At 36.6% G+C, this 14339-nt stretch overlaps 1 long non-coding RNA gene across 21 annotated transcripts in view; it reads left to right on the forward strand.

Moving 5' to 3' along the window:
* LOC144286341 (uncharacterized) overlaps nucleotides 1-1193 on the forward strand; it is a 55202-nt gene extending 54009 nt beyond the window's left edge. For all 21 annotated transcript variants that reach the window (XR_013354399.1, XR_013354404.1, XR_013354405.1 and 18 more), the window contains one exon: nucleotides 852-1193. This is a non-coding gene — a long non-coding RNA (uncharacterized LOC144286341). The remainder of the gene's footprint in view (nucleotides 1-851) is intronic.
* The last annotated feature ends 13146 nt before the right edge of the window (nucleotides 1194-14339 follow it).

Raw genomic sequence — 14339 nt, forward strand, 5'->3', positions numbered from 1 at the left:
ATACACATACAATGTTTAGTTCCATCCAAAATCTTAGGTGGGCTCTGACTGTTGGACAGACGGTGTTGTTTAGGCAGTGTTGGTTCTCCTTGCTGGCTCTGGGGGCAAGTAGGGAAGCATGCCACACTGATTGGTATTTTTCCATTCTTAATAATGGCTGGGCACATCTGTTGCTACAATGTGCCTGGATAGAAAAAGGATTCAGCATTTTGTACCATCTCCTATCAGAGCTTTCAGAGGGAGAGTCAGCTAAATAATTATCAATTATCCAAACACATCATCCTTTTTTTTAACCTTTGCAGAGTTCTTCATTAGCAAGAAAGGAATGCAATCTTACTTAATATTTATAATCACAGTGGTTCATTTAAAAACTAAAGCAATCTCATGACACAATTGTGCCCTTATCTATAAATCTGAACTTGGTTTTAATAAAATCTTGCTTCTATATACACTACTAAGGTTTTCATTCTTCATTATAATTAATGTTAAATAAAACATTATAAAATAGCACCATCCCTTTTCAGTAGCTTGCATTGACTATAATATTTACTTCAAGAAGACTTGACATGTGGAAGTTTTAGCACTTGTGCATACACACTGCCTTTGCTTGAAATAATGAGTAATCATAATATTCTTCTAAGTAGGGTTTTGCACATCAGCCCCCCAAAAACCTACGAGTGCACTAATGTCTTCTTTTTTACTTATTTTTTAGTCCAAAAAAGAGCATTTTCTATAATAAAGAGTAGAATGTTCTCATTGCATATACAGATGTGCTATATAGAAGGGTATCATATTTAGGCATCAATTAACAAGTCAACAATCCAGAAGTTCTTCTTTCTTTCTACTTGCAGGGTTAAATCACCTATGAAGGGTCTATTCAAGTGGAAGATATTAGATGCATCTTAAATGATAAAACTTTTTTTAAAAGAAGCAAACACAAAGTACTTTTTGATCAACACTCACTAAATACATTATTTTTAAATAATTTGAAAATAACCTGCTAAATTTTCAACATAAGAATGCTTTGAAACCCTGGATCAAGAGTAGCCGTTTCTTGACATGGAAGATTCCACTATAAGAAATCAACATGCCTGTTTCATATAAATTTTTTTCCTGTGTCTGCCATCATACACTGTGATCTTTTGTGGAATATTCATAAAGTTTTATTTTTGAATTTGCAATTCTGAGAATCAGACTCTTGCATTTTCATTTATAATAGTTCTGAAACCAAATGTGTGGGTTTTTCCCCCCAACAGCAGCCAGTTCTCCAACTGTCCTAATCCCAAATAAGTGATTTACAATTCAATTGTGACACTACTTGGAATTAACACAGATCCCACAGTTTAAGGGGAGGTCTTAATATTTAAGTTCATTCTCACATAACTGCCCTCCACATCAGATACCAATCATAAGTTCCAGCCTCCTACACTTCTGTAGACCAGCATAAATTAGAGATTCCTGTGACCTCCCTTTGGGATTTGATAATTTGCTATAACTATGCACAAAACTCTGAGAATTGTTTTACTTACTGTTACTAGTTTATTATGAAGGATCAAAACAAATAGCTGATAAAGAGCTATATGGGGCAGACAACAAAATGGTCCTGGGCACAGGAATTTCTATCCCTGTGGATTTGGAGTGCACCATCCTCCTACATGCAGATGCTTGGATTGGATCCATCAATCCAAAAACTTTTCAAATCCCAGCATTCATAGTCTTTATGGAAGTTTCATTATGCAGAAACAATTGATTAAATCAATAGCCATTGGTGACTGAACTACACCTCTGGGCACTCTCCCCTCCCTGGAGGTCAGGGGATGGGGCTGAAAGTTCCAATCCTCTAAACATGCCTTCTTCTTTCTCATGATCCACCCTCATCCTAAAGATGACTAGTGGTCCCCAGCCACCAGTCATCTCATTAGTATATAAAACATGCATCACTCTAGAGATTCCAAGTATTTTAGAAGCTGTATGCAAGGAACCAAAAACAAAGGCCAAATATATATTTCTAATCACATAGACTTTAATCTTATGAATTTAACAGAGTTAATATCATGAGGCTCAAAGGTCAAAGGTAGTCCTTTGACCTTCCATGCCTGTTCTTTTTCAAACCATTTACCATAAGTAATACACAGGACAAAGACCCAAACTCTGAAAAAGGAGACCAAGATTTGGTCCTTCTATAGCCATCAACTAACTGAATGATGTTGGACAACTTCCATTAACTAATGAGGTTCAATATCTTCATATGGGACACATATGTAGAAAACTATATAATCTTCAAGATCCCTCAAGTCCAGGATTGTAGGATATTATGTTCCGTTGGATAAGACAACTTTGAAGAGTGCACAAGGGCCAAACAATAAAATACATTGAGTTCATTACTGAAATAATATATGTTGTTCCTTTTTTCTGTGATCACAATAAAATACTAAAGATTCCAGGTAAGCTTAATTTCAAAATAAATGATAATTTTTTTCTTCTGTTCTCTTGAAATTTCAAGACCATATCAAGATTCAGGCAAGAGATATTCCTCATAGCCACTTTGATATATGAAAAGTAAAAGATAGTACCCCAAACCAAAGGATTGATGGAGTCAGATGGGTGCAAACACAAGCTGACCAAACTGCATTTGGAGATGTAAGTCATAATGTTCAAAGGTCATAAGAAGTGTCATTCTAATTCAACATAAAAGCAACATAAAAAGAAGAAGTAGAGTCTTGCCAGGTGAGTTGAGTACAGGTAAGGAAACATGGAGTAAATCATAATTAGAAGTCTAGGCTGTCAGGGGATCTTTCTTCAGGGGATATCTTAGTGGAGATGAGCCCACTCATAAAGTGCCCTAAGGGAAGTAATTATACCGACAAAATTTGATATTCTGCTGTGTGTAAAAACCATTGGTGTGTAAAAGGAAAGGAAAATCACAGCCATCTGACTCCTCTCTTTCACCATCTTTAAAAAAATCCTCTCAGTCCTCCCCCCACTGGAAAAAAAACAAAGACAACAAAAACAAGTCTATGGTTCTCCAATTATTATACTAATACCCTGGCATATTTTATAAAATATTTTTAATGATTATTTTTTCATATTAAAAATTTGGACTTTATTACCTCTGTACTAAGGTATATACTGTTGTCAGACAATATTAGCTTATGTCCTTCAGTTCTTTTCCTGAGAAGAGTGAATGGTTAGTGATCTTTTCTCATCTACACTTGACTTTGCCTTCTTCCCTTCTAATAGCAGAGACCACTGAACTTTTCTCAGTCAATATGTGCATTTTATCTGAAGATCCACTCATATTCTCAATTTAATTTCACTTTTTAAATTTTTTAAACTTTATTTTTTTAAGAGAGAGAGACCACAAGCAGGGAGGGGCAGAGGAGAGGAGGAGAGAGAATCCCAGTCAGGCTCCACAACCAGCATAGAGCCCAAGGTGGGGCTCAATCTCACCACCCTGAGATCATGACCTGAACAGAAATCATGAGTCAGATGCTGAACCAACTGAGCCACCCAGTTGCTATTCAATTTAATTTCAATTCCAGAAATTATGACCAGGGAATCCCCCACTATGAGCCACCTGAGTGGCTCAGCGGTTTAGCACCCGCCTTCAGCCCAGGGCATGATCCTGGAGTCTGGGGATCGAGTCCCACATTGGGCTCCCTGCATGGAGCCTGCTTCTCCCTCTGCCTGTGTCTCTGCCTGTGTCTCTGCCTCTCTATCTCTCTCTCTCTCTTTCTGTGTGTGTGTGTCTCTCATGAATACATAAAACTAAAATCTTTTAAAAAAAGAAATCATGACCACATTCAGAGTTATCGAATTTAGCTTGAAAGTCCGTGCTCATAACCATAATCTTTTTGTGTGATTTTCCAAATATCGTTTGTTATAATTACATGTGGAATATAGGATTAATTGCTAGATGCCTACATTTCCCCCAGGTTTTCCTGAACTGTTTGACTGTAAAGAACAGAGTGTGGTTTTTTAATAACTAGACACTTTTTTAGAACAGTTTTTAATTGACAGCAATGTAGAGTAGAAGATATATAGATTTCCCATCTAGCCCCTTTGCCCATATACACACGGGCTTTCCCACTATCAAAATCCCACACCAGAATGGTATGTTTGCTATCATCCATGAACCTACATTGTTACATCACTATCACCCATGGTCCATAGTTTATATTTACAAACCGTTGGTGTTTAAATTTTATGGGTTTTGACAAATTTATAATGACATGTGTCCACCATTATACTATCACACAGCAGAATATCAATTTTTGTCCGTATAATTACTTCCTTTAGGGCACTTTATGAGTGGGCTCATCTCCACTAAGATCCCCTGAAGAAAGATCCCCTGACAGCCTAGACTTCTAATTATGATTTACTCCATGTTTCCTTACCTGTACTCAACTCACCTGGCAAGACTCTACTTCTTCTTTTTATGTTGCTTTTATGTTGAATTAGAATGACACTTCTTATGACCTTTGAACATTGTGACTTACATCCCAAATGCAGTTTGGTCAGCTTGTGTTTGCACCCGTCTGACTCCATCAAGTCAGAAGGACAGGAAAGGAAGAACAGACAGAGGGAGAGAGAGAGAGAGAGAGAAAGAAAAAGAGATATTAAGCAGGCTCCATGCCCAGCGTGGAGCCTGACTTGGAGCTCAATCTCACAACCCTGAAATCATAACCTGAGCCAAAATCAGGAGTCAGATGCTTGACTTATGCGGCCACCCAAGCACTGCCTGAGTGATTTTATAAAGTGCAGCTAGAAATATGTAACATTCATACTTAAGTGAAAATGTGTTTTTATGTTGCAAATTAGAGCATGCATTTGTGCCTGTAAAACTATTGCTAAGTTATAAAAATTATCACTAAATTCCTCAAAAGTTATTACTAGGACTGGAGATTGTACTCCTGTCTTTAAAAGAAATAGATCAAGTTTTAAAGTTGAACCTCTCAAGGTTACATATGTAGAACAGTGAAGGTACATTTAAGTAATTCTTTAACTTTTAATCAGGCTGGCAAGAGATAAATAACTGTTTTGAGGTTTATACTTATAGAGCGAATATATCAATTCACTAATGGAATAATTTAGAGATTTTTTTCAACATATAGTATACTGTCATTTAAATGAACTTTTAAATGTTTGCATTTTTATCTCTTTCATGGGGAAGGAACCCTTGTCTGCTTTTACAAGAGCAGGAGAAATGCATTATAATGATTTTTATATGGACACACTGCTTTCAGATGCATGGGTAGGACTCTAACTTCAGTTATGCTACTTTTGGATAAGGATTTAAAAGCATCATCAGTCAATAAAGATTAAGGTTAAAGGAAAACAAAACAGACTGTAACACCAGGGTTCTCTTGTAAAACATTTAGGCTGAGTGCTCTCCTTAGTCCATACTCAGTGAGTCTCCATAGACTTAACCACTTTTGGTTAATTACCTTGTGTCATTATTATTGTGCACATAAATGCATTTTCTGATCATTTCTTCAGAGGATTTCATAAAAATTAAATGTGCACATAATTTTAAAAGGTATATATGCAAGATTTATTATATCAAACAAACACTCATTCCCTATTAAAACAAGAAAACACTTGGACTTCTTAAATGTTTATTTTGCTATGTATTTCCATATCTCTAGATAACATGCTCATCAGATGCCGATTTATTTTAATGATAATGAAGCTTCAACTCCTCTCACTTGAATGAACTCCTTGCAAGGCCTCTTCTTTTTTTTATTCTAAGTAAATATTCCCTTTTGTATCTATTTTTAAATCTATAGTTTTATTTATTTATTTTTCTTAAAGAGAAGCTCTCAAAACTATAATCTTAAAGCCATGTTAAAAACTGGATTCATTCTTGGGGCGCCTGGGTGGTTCAGTTGGTTGAGCCTCTAACTCCTGATTTTGGCTCAGGTCATGCAAGGTTCTGGGATTGAGCCCTACATTGGGTTCCGTGCTCACTGGGGAGACTGCTTTGAGATTCCCTCTCTCCCTCTCCCTCTGCTGCTCCCTGACTCATGCACATGTTTGCACACACGCACACTCCTCATCTTAAAAACCAAAACAAAAAATACTATTGATCCATTCTTGAGTCAAATACTACTGGATCCATTCTTGAGTCAAATACTACTATGTCTTGATTTTTCATTTCAAGATGTTATTATGAAATTTTTACCTCTGCCTGGTCTCTTTTCCAGCTAAATTTGATTGGTTATTGTTTTGGCCTTTTCCTTTCATGTTACAACATGTTTCATGTTTTTCTAAGATGCCTAGGGACATGTGGCCACTTATTTATGCTTGAAAAGCTGAGGTCCTGGACAGGTACAAGAGATATCACTTAAAATTGACTAATTTGGACTGTTCCATTAAAGAACAATACCTGCATATATTTATTTATTAGGTTGGTCTTATTTTCAAATAAAAGAGAGGAAACTGACCTTACTTTGAAATGTAAGAAATCACTGCAAGATGAATGGAACTCATGAGATGGAAGGAACTAAGAGAGATCTCAGGATAATGGCAGCAGGTCTGGGGAATAACATCTCCAGAGTGGAATAGTTCATGAGATTCCAGGAAAGATGTCTATAATAAGATCAAATTAATCCTAAGCATGATTTGTCCAGAAGGTTGGCGAATGATTTGTATAATTGGTAGGAAGGTTCAGGGATCAGTCAGAAGTCAAAAAAAAAAAAAAAAAAAAACAAAAGAAAAAAAACCCCCACAAAACACAAAAAAACCCTGTTGTTTAACCAAGCAAGCAAACCAAAATGATAATATAAGTAAGTATAGGATACATAAAGAATAAATATTTTTACTTGAAAGTAAAATAATTATATAGCACTGTATGGCTCAACTATAAATAGTATTTGTTTAGCCATATCAATATATGTACTGAACACTAATATAACCAAAATAATAACTGCATCAGGATAGAGGTCATTGTGTGTGTGTGTGTGTGTGTGTGTGTGTGTCCAGTGAGAAATGGAGGAGGAAATTTTATAGTATATGTAGGAATTGAGTAGGTAATTTCTAAAACAAAAAAAGAGCAGTATGAATATCTTAGAGATAAGGGTACATTATCACAGGTAAATAAGAAAAAAAAACAATGAAAAACATTATAAATAGTTACTTTAGGGTTGTGAGAAATGGGGATGTGTATAGGAGACATTTTTTTTTCCTAATAAGCCTTGTTTCACTATAAACTGTGTGTAAATTAACAGAATTATCTCTCATTAAAATCCTCAGAGATATCACAGAACACATTGCATCCATTACACAAGTACAGTGTGCTAAGAGAAATGTTCAGGAAGGAGAAAGAGCTCAAGAATGAAAATACAAATGAAAGACTCAATAAAATGATTAGAAGGAACAGTTCAGGAAATTGCTTGGAAAGTACAGCCAAAAGAAAGAAACAGATATGGAAAACAAAGGAGAGGAAATAAGAAAATATGTAGGAAACATTCTGAAAGAGAATATCAATAATAGGAGAACTTTCTAAAGTAATCTCTAAATGCCAGACACTATTCTAAATGTTTTGCAAAAAAATAATTCATTCAAAGATGAAACAATTCCATGAGAAGATACTAATATTACAATCTCCATTTGATAGGTGAAAAATCCTAAGTACAGGGAAGTGAAGCCATTTGGCTCTAGCCACACAGCTAGTGTGGACAGAACTCAGATCTGAAATTTGGCATTGTGACTCTAGATTCTGTGGTATCAACTCCATACTATAATGAAATAGAAGATATTATCACATAAATCATTTAAGAATATCTTCTACAATAGAAAAATATGAATTTACAGATTGGAAATGTACATTAAGTGCCTGAAACAACAGAAGAAAATAGACCATCCTAAAACTTTTTATCTAGAAAGTTCTTGGTAGTAAAGATCGAAATATTTTCAGAAAAAAAATAGAATTACCCAGTAATTAAATTTCAGAATGGTATTATACTTATTAACAATAAGATGGCAAGGTATAAAAAAATGGAACAAAATCTTTTTAAATGTAAGGAAAATTTATCTCCAACCTATAATTTTATACTTAGCAAAATCATGCAATGTGATGGCTAAATAAATATATTTTCATACGTGTAAAATCTCAACACTTTATCTCCTCAGGAAAACATCCTAAATCTTTCCCACACTAGGCTAGACATTGTTTCTACACATTCTCTTGGATTTCAGGAAAGATCTCTTTGAAAATTCTAACAAAATCCTGTTGAACAGATCCATCCATCCTTCCTTCCTTCCTCCTTCCCTCCTTCCCTCCTTCCCTTCTTTCTTCCCTCCCTCTTCCCTTCTTTTTCCCCTCCCTTCCTTCCCTCTTCTTTTCCCTCCTTCCCCTCTTCCTTCATCCCTCCCTTCTTTCCTCCCTCTTCTTTCCTTCCTTCCTTCCTCCCTCCTTCCCTTACCTCCTCCTTTCCTTCCCTTCCCTTCCTTCTTTCCCTCTCTCCTTTCACTCTTCCATCCTTCCTCCCCTTTCTTCCTCCCTCCTTTCCATCTTTCCTCTCTCTTTTCCTTTCTCCCTTCCTTCCCTCCCTTCCTTCTTTATCAAAAATATTTGAGAATCTACTTACTGTTAGGTATGCTTGGTGAACAAAATAGAGTGTGTATTAATACAGAGCCTTTCTTCAAACCAGATTTGAAGTGAGGTTTTGCTCACCCTTCCCATAAAGAACAGAAGAACAACCTTAAGCATAAGACATACCTGACCCTTTATTTCAGCTCATGCTGAAAGAGAATTGCCCCTTGTTTAAGACTCACTTCTTTGAGTCCCTAATGTTTATCACAATAGGATGGCTTCTAATACAGCTGTTGTCTATGCCTTCATTTCTCCTATGGCAAGCATACTACATAGAATAGTATCCTCCAAAAATTCATGCCCAACCAGAACCTCAGAATGTTAACTTATTTAGAAATAGTGTCTCTAAAGGCATACTTAGTTAAGATGAGGTCATACTGGATTATGATGAACCCAAACTTAGTATGACTGGTGTTCTCATAAGAAGAGAGACATTTGTACATTGATCTACAGACTAAGAGAAAAAGATGGAGTCAGAGATTGGAGTGACTCAGCCACCAGAGGTAGGAAGAGACAATGAAGCTCTACAAGCTTCAGAAGAAGTTTAACCTAGTCAAGACCTTGATTTTGGACTTCTAGTCTTTAAAACTGTGAGACAATACATTTTTGTTGTTTTAAGCACTATCTCCCACACCCTACCAAAAAAAAAAAAAAATCCCTCCCCCCAAATTATCAAATAGAGCTTGGAAGGGAAAAGAATATAAAATAGTTAATACACATACATAAAGCTTATAAAAACTATGAAGAAAATAAGTAGGGTATAGTCAGCAGAGAAATTTTTATTTCCTTAAAATTCTTTATTTTTGCATTCCCAGGGTCCAGTACAGTGTTTTCTACTGAGTAGCCACTCAATACATTTTTGGTCAACTACAAATATATGTTGAATACATATGCTTATTTTCATAATGAAAACCATTTTATTTTGCACAAAAACCTAGTGGAAACAATTTCAAGAGTTATGTGTGCACATCCAAGAGTTAAAATTTTAATTCTGCCATGTATTAGACTTCTTAAAATATTTTTTAGCCTTTCAGATTGTTGCTTGTAGACTACGATTTTAACACAATGCACAACAAAATTTAAAACAATTATTCCTTTGCCATTTTTGCACCTGTTCAATGGAGATGAGAGCGCAGATGATCTGAGTACCTCATTAATTCATAGAAAAGATTGCTTTCAACCTGTTTTGCAATTCCCAAACTCCATGAGCAAGCTGAGATCCAGCCATAAGATTCTACAGCACTGACAATGTCATGCCCAGTTTAACAGTAGATAGATAAATGTGATTAAATAGTGGTCTAAATATAATTGCATTGTGGTGGAAAACGTGGTAATAAAGCCGATCATCATGACTACATAATGGGCTAGCAATCTTTCTATACACTGTTTCTGTACATACAAAAGTCAAGCCTTAGTCGAGTCTCTGCATATTTAAAATATGCAGCTGTTAAGTCTTTTGTTTCATAAGATTTCACTCAAACCATCACCTAACAAATCCAAAAGGTATAAACAGGAAAGATTTCATACTTAGAGATAACAATAGGAATCAAACAAATTCTTTATGCTAATTAATGGTATTGGTAGTTTTAGTATTGGCTTGGAAATGGCAGTGAACTGTACCTAATTAGTTTTGAATTTAGTGTTGTGTGTTCTTTGAAAATAGCAAGGAGGTTCTTCTCTAAACAAAGACATTAGAAAAAGAAACAGTTGATTTGTAATTCATTTTGCAATGTTCTCTCTTGACACCGTGGAACTCTGAATAAAAACTAAATTATATTGATGTATTTGCCTATGAATGCCAAATGTAAGTAAAAATCCTCCTACCAATTTTTATCATCCTGGGAAAATTTGGATAAATTCTTTGATAATTTCAAATTTAAGATATTTTGTTTAAAATTTAAATAAATCTTCAAGGGCAGCCTGGATGGCTCAGTGCTTTAGCACCACCTTCGGCCCTGGTCATGATCTTGGAGTCCGGGGATCGAGTCCCACATCAGGATCCCTGCATGGAGCCTGCTTCTCCCTCTCCTGTGTCTCTGCCTCTCTCTCTCTCTCTCTGTGTCTCTCATGAATACATAAATGAAATTTAAAATATTAAATAAGTAAATCTAATTTATTCATATACAGAATTAGATCTATGTATCTTATCTGCATGAAGAAATAAGGTGGGAAGTAAATCATATTCTGTCACCTTTTTGTCTTGATATTTTTGTTCTACATAGCTCGTCTCCCTATCACAAGATTCCCTCCAAATCCTAGTATCCAATTCTCCTGAAATAGATATAGCTCTACCAGAGACCCATACTTCCTTTTCACTTTGTTCCAACTTGTCATTTCATAGCAGCTTAAACTTTCTCTGAATCCGGTGGCACCCTGACGTCCTCTATGATAACATGTTTAATCTCCTGTCTTTCCCCTCACTAGATTGACCATTTCATGACACCAGAGGCTCTTTCTTGCCCTTCCTTGTATTCTAAGCACATTAGCTTAGTCTGGTACATTATAGACTTAAAGCACATCCATTGAACAAATGTACAAAGCAAAGAACTATTAAAAATATCTAGCATTAGGCTAAATTTGAATATTTTAATATTTGAATATATATTTTAATTTATTTACAATTTGAGTGTTGGAAGTCTATTTTATAAAGACTGGTGAGGCCAATCAATACATTTGGCACTGAGGGTTAGACGAATCAGTAATGCAGGCTAAGAGAACACTGCAAAAATATCCAGATTTTTATTTGCAATGTGAGTCCATTTTACCAATATCCCAACTACAGAATATTGTGGGGATTTTTTGTATATATTTTTATTGGAGTTCAACTTGTCAACATATAGCATATCACCCAGTGCTCATCCAGTTAAGTGCCCCCCTCAGTGCCCATCACCCAGTCACCCCAAACCCCCGGTCACCACCCGTTCCACCACCCCTTCTTCGTTTCCCAGAGTTAGGTGTCTCTCATGTTCTGTCACCCTCACTGATATTTCCCACTCATTTTCTCTCCTTTCCCCTTTATTCCCTTTCACTATTTTTTATATTCCTCAAATGAATGAAACCATATAATGCTTGTTCATCTCCAATTGACTTACTTCACTCAGCATAATACCCTCCAGTTTCAACCACGTTGAAGCAAATGGTGGGTATAGCTAGTTTCTAATGGCTGAGTAATATTCCATTGTATACATAAACCACATCTTCTTTATCCATTCATCTTTCGATGGACACCGAGGCTCCTTCCACAGTTTGGCTATTGTGGACATTGCTGCTATAAACATCGGGGTTCAGGTGTCCCGGCATTTCATTGCATCTGAATCTTTGGGGTAAATCCCCAACAGTGCAATTGCTGGGTCGTAGGGCAGGTCTATTTTAACTCTTTGAGGAACCTCCTCACAATTTTCCAGAGTAGCTGTACCAGTTCGCATCCTCACCAACAGTGCAAGAGGATTCCCCTTTCTCCACATCCTCTCCAACATTTATTGTTTCCTGTCTTGTTAATTTTCCCCATTCTCACTGGTGTGAAGAGGTGGTATCTCATTGTGGTTTTGATTTGTATTTGCCTGATGGCCAGTGATGCGGAGCATTTTCTTTTTTTCTTTTTTTTTTTTTTTACATTTTATTTTATTTTATTTATTTATTTTTTTAATTTATTTTTTATTGGTGTTCAATTTACTAACATACAGAATAACCCCCAGTGCCCGTCACCCATTCACTCCCACCCCCCGCCCTCCTCCCCTTCTACCACCCCTAGTTCGTTTCCCAGAGTTAGCAGTCTTTACGTTCTGTCTCCCTTTCTGATATTTCCCACACATTTCTTCTCCCTTCCCTTATATTCCCTTTCACTATTATTTATATTCCCCAAATGAATGAGAACATATAATGTTTGTCCTTCTCCGACTGACTTACTTCACTCAGCATAATACCCTCCAGTTCCATCCACGTTGAAGCAAATGGTGGGTATTTGTCATTTCTAATAGCTGAGTAATATTCCATTGTATACATAAACCACATCTTCTTTATCCATTCATCTTTCGATGGACACCGAGGCTCCTTCCACAGTTTGGCTATTGTGGACATTGCTGCTATAAACATCGGGGTGCAGGTGTCCCGGCGTTTCATTGCATTTGTATCTTTGGGGTAAATCCCCAACAGTGCAATTGCTGGGTCATAGGGCAGGTATATTTTTAACTGTTTGAGGAACCTCCACACAGTTTTCCAGAGTGGCTGCACCAGTTCACATTCCCACCAACAGTGTATGAGGGTTCCCTTTTCTCCGCATCCTCTCCAACATTTGTTGTTTCCTGCCTTGTTAATTTTCCCCATTCTCACCGGTGTGAGGTGGTATCTCATTGTGGTTTTGATTTGTATTTCCCTGATGGCAAGTGATGCAGAGCATTTTCTCATATGCATGTTGGCCATGTCTATGTCTTCCTCTGTGAGATTTCTGTTCATGTCTTTTGCCCATTTCATGATTGGATTGTTTGTTTCTTTGGTGTTGGGTTTAAGAAGTTCTTTATAGATCTTGGAAACTAGCCCTTTACCTGATATGTCATTTGCAAATATCTTCTCCCATTCTGTAGGTTGTCTTTGAGTTTTGTTGACTGTATCCTTTGCTGTGCAAAAGCTTCTTATCTTGATGAAGTCCCAATAGTTCATTTTTGCTTTAGTTTCTTTTGCCTTCGTGGATATATCTTGCAAGAAGTTACTGTGGCCGAGTTCAAAAAGGGTGTTGCCTGTGTTCTTCTCTAGGATTTTGATGGAATCTTGTCTCACATTTAGATCTTTCATCCATTTTGAGTTTATCTTTGTGTATGGTGAAAGAGAGTGGTCTAGTTTCATTCTTCTGCATGTGGATGTCCAATTTTCCCAGCACCATTTATTGAAGAGACTGTCTTTCTTCCAATGGATAGTCTTTCCTCCTTTATCGAATATTAGTTGCCCATAAAGTTCAGGGTCCACTTCTGGATTCTCTATTCTGTTCCACTGATCTATGTGTCTGTTTTTGTGCCAGTACCACACTGTCTTGATGACCACAGCTTTGTAGTACAACCTGAAATCTGGCATTGTGATGCCCCCAGCTATGGTTTTCTTTTTTAAAATTCCCCTGGCTATTCGGGGTCTTTTCTGATTCCACACAAATCTTAAAATAATTTGTTCTAACTCTCTGAAGAAAGTCCATGGTATTTTGATAGGGATTGCATTAAACGTGTATATTGCCCTGGGTAACATTGACATTTTCACAATATTAATTCTTTCAATCCATGAGCATGGAATATTTTTCCATCTCTTTGTGTCTTCCTCAATTTCTTTCAGAAGTGTTCTGTAGTTTTGAGGGTATAGATCCTTAACATCTTTGGTTAGGTTTATTCCTAGGTATCTTATGCTTTTGGGTGCAATTGTAAATGGGATTGACTCCTTAATTTCTCTTTCTTCAGTCTCATTGTTAGTGTATAGAAATGCCACTGACTTCTGGGCATTGATTTTGTATCCTGCCACGCTACCGAATTGCTGTATGAGTTCTAGCAATCTTGGGGTGGAGACTTTTGGGTTTTCTACGTAGAGTATCATGTCATCGGCGAAGAGGGAGAGTTTGACTTCTTCTTTGCCAATTTGAATGCCTTTAATGTCTTTTTGTTGTCTGATTGCTGAGGCTAGGACTTCCAGTACTATGTTGAACAGCAGTGGTGAGAGTGGACATCCCTGTCTTGTTCCTGATCTTAGGGGAAAGGCTCCCAGTGCTTCC

Source organism: Canis aureus, chromosome 16, assembly GCF_053574225.1.
Source record: "Canis aureus isolate CA01 chromosome 16, VMU_Caureus_v.1.0, whole genome shotgun sequence".
NCBI lineage: Eukaryota > Metazoa > Chordata > Mammalia > Carnivora > Canidae > Canis > Canis aureus.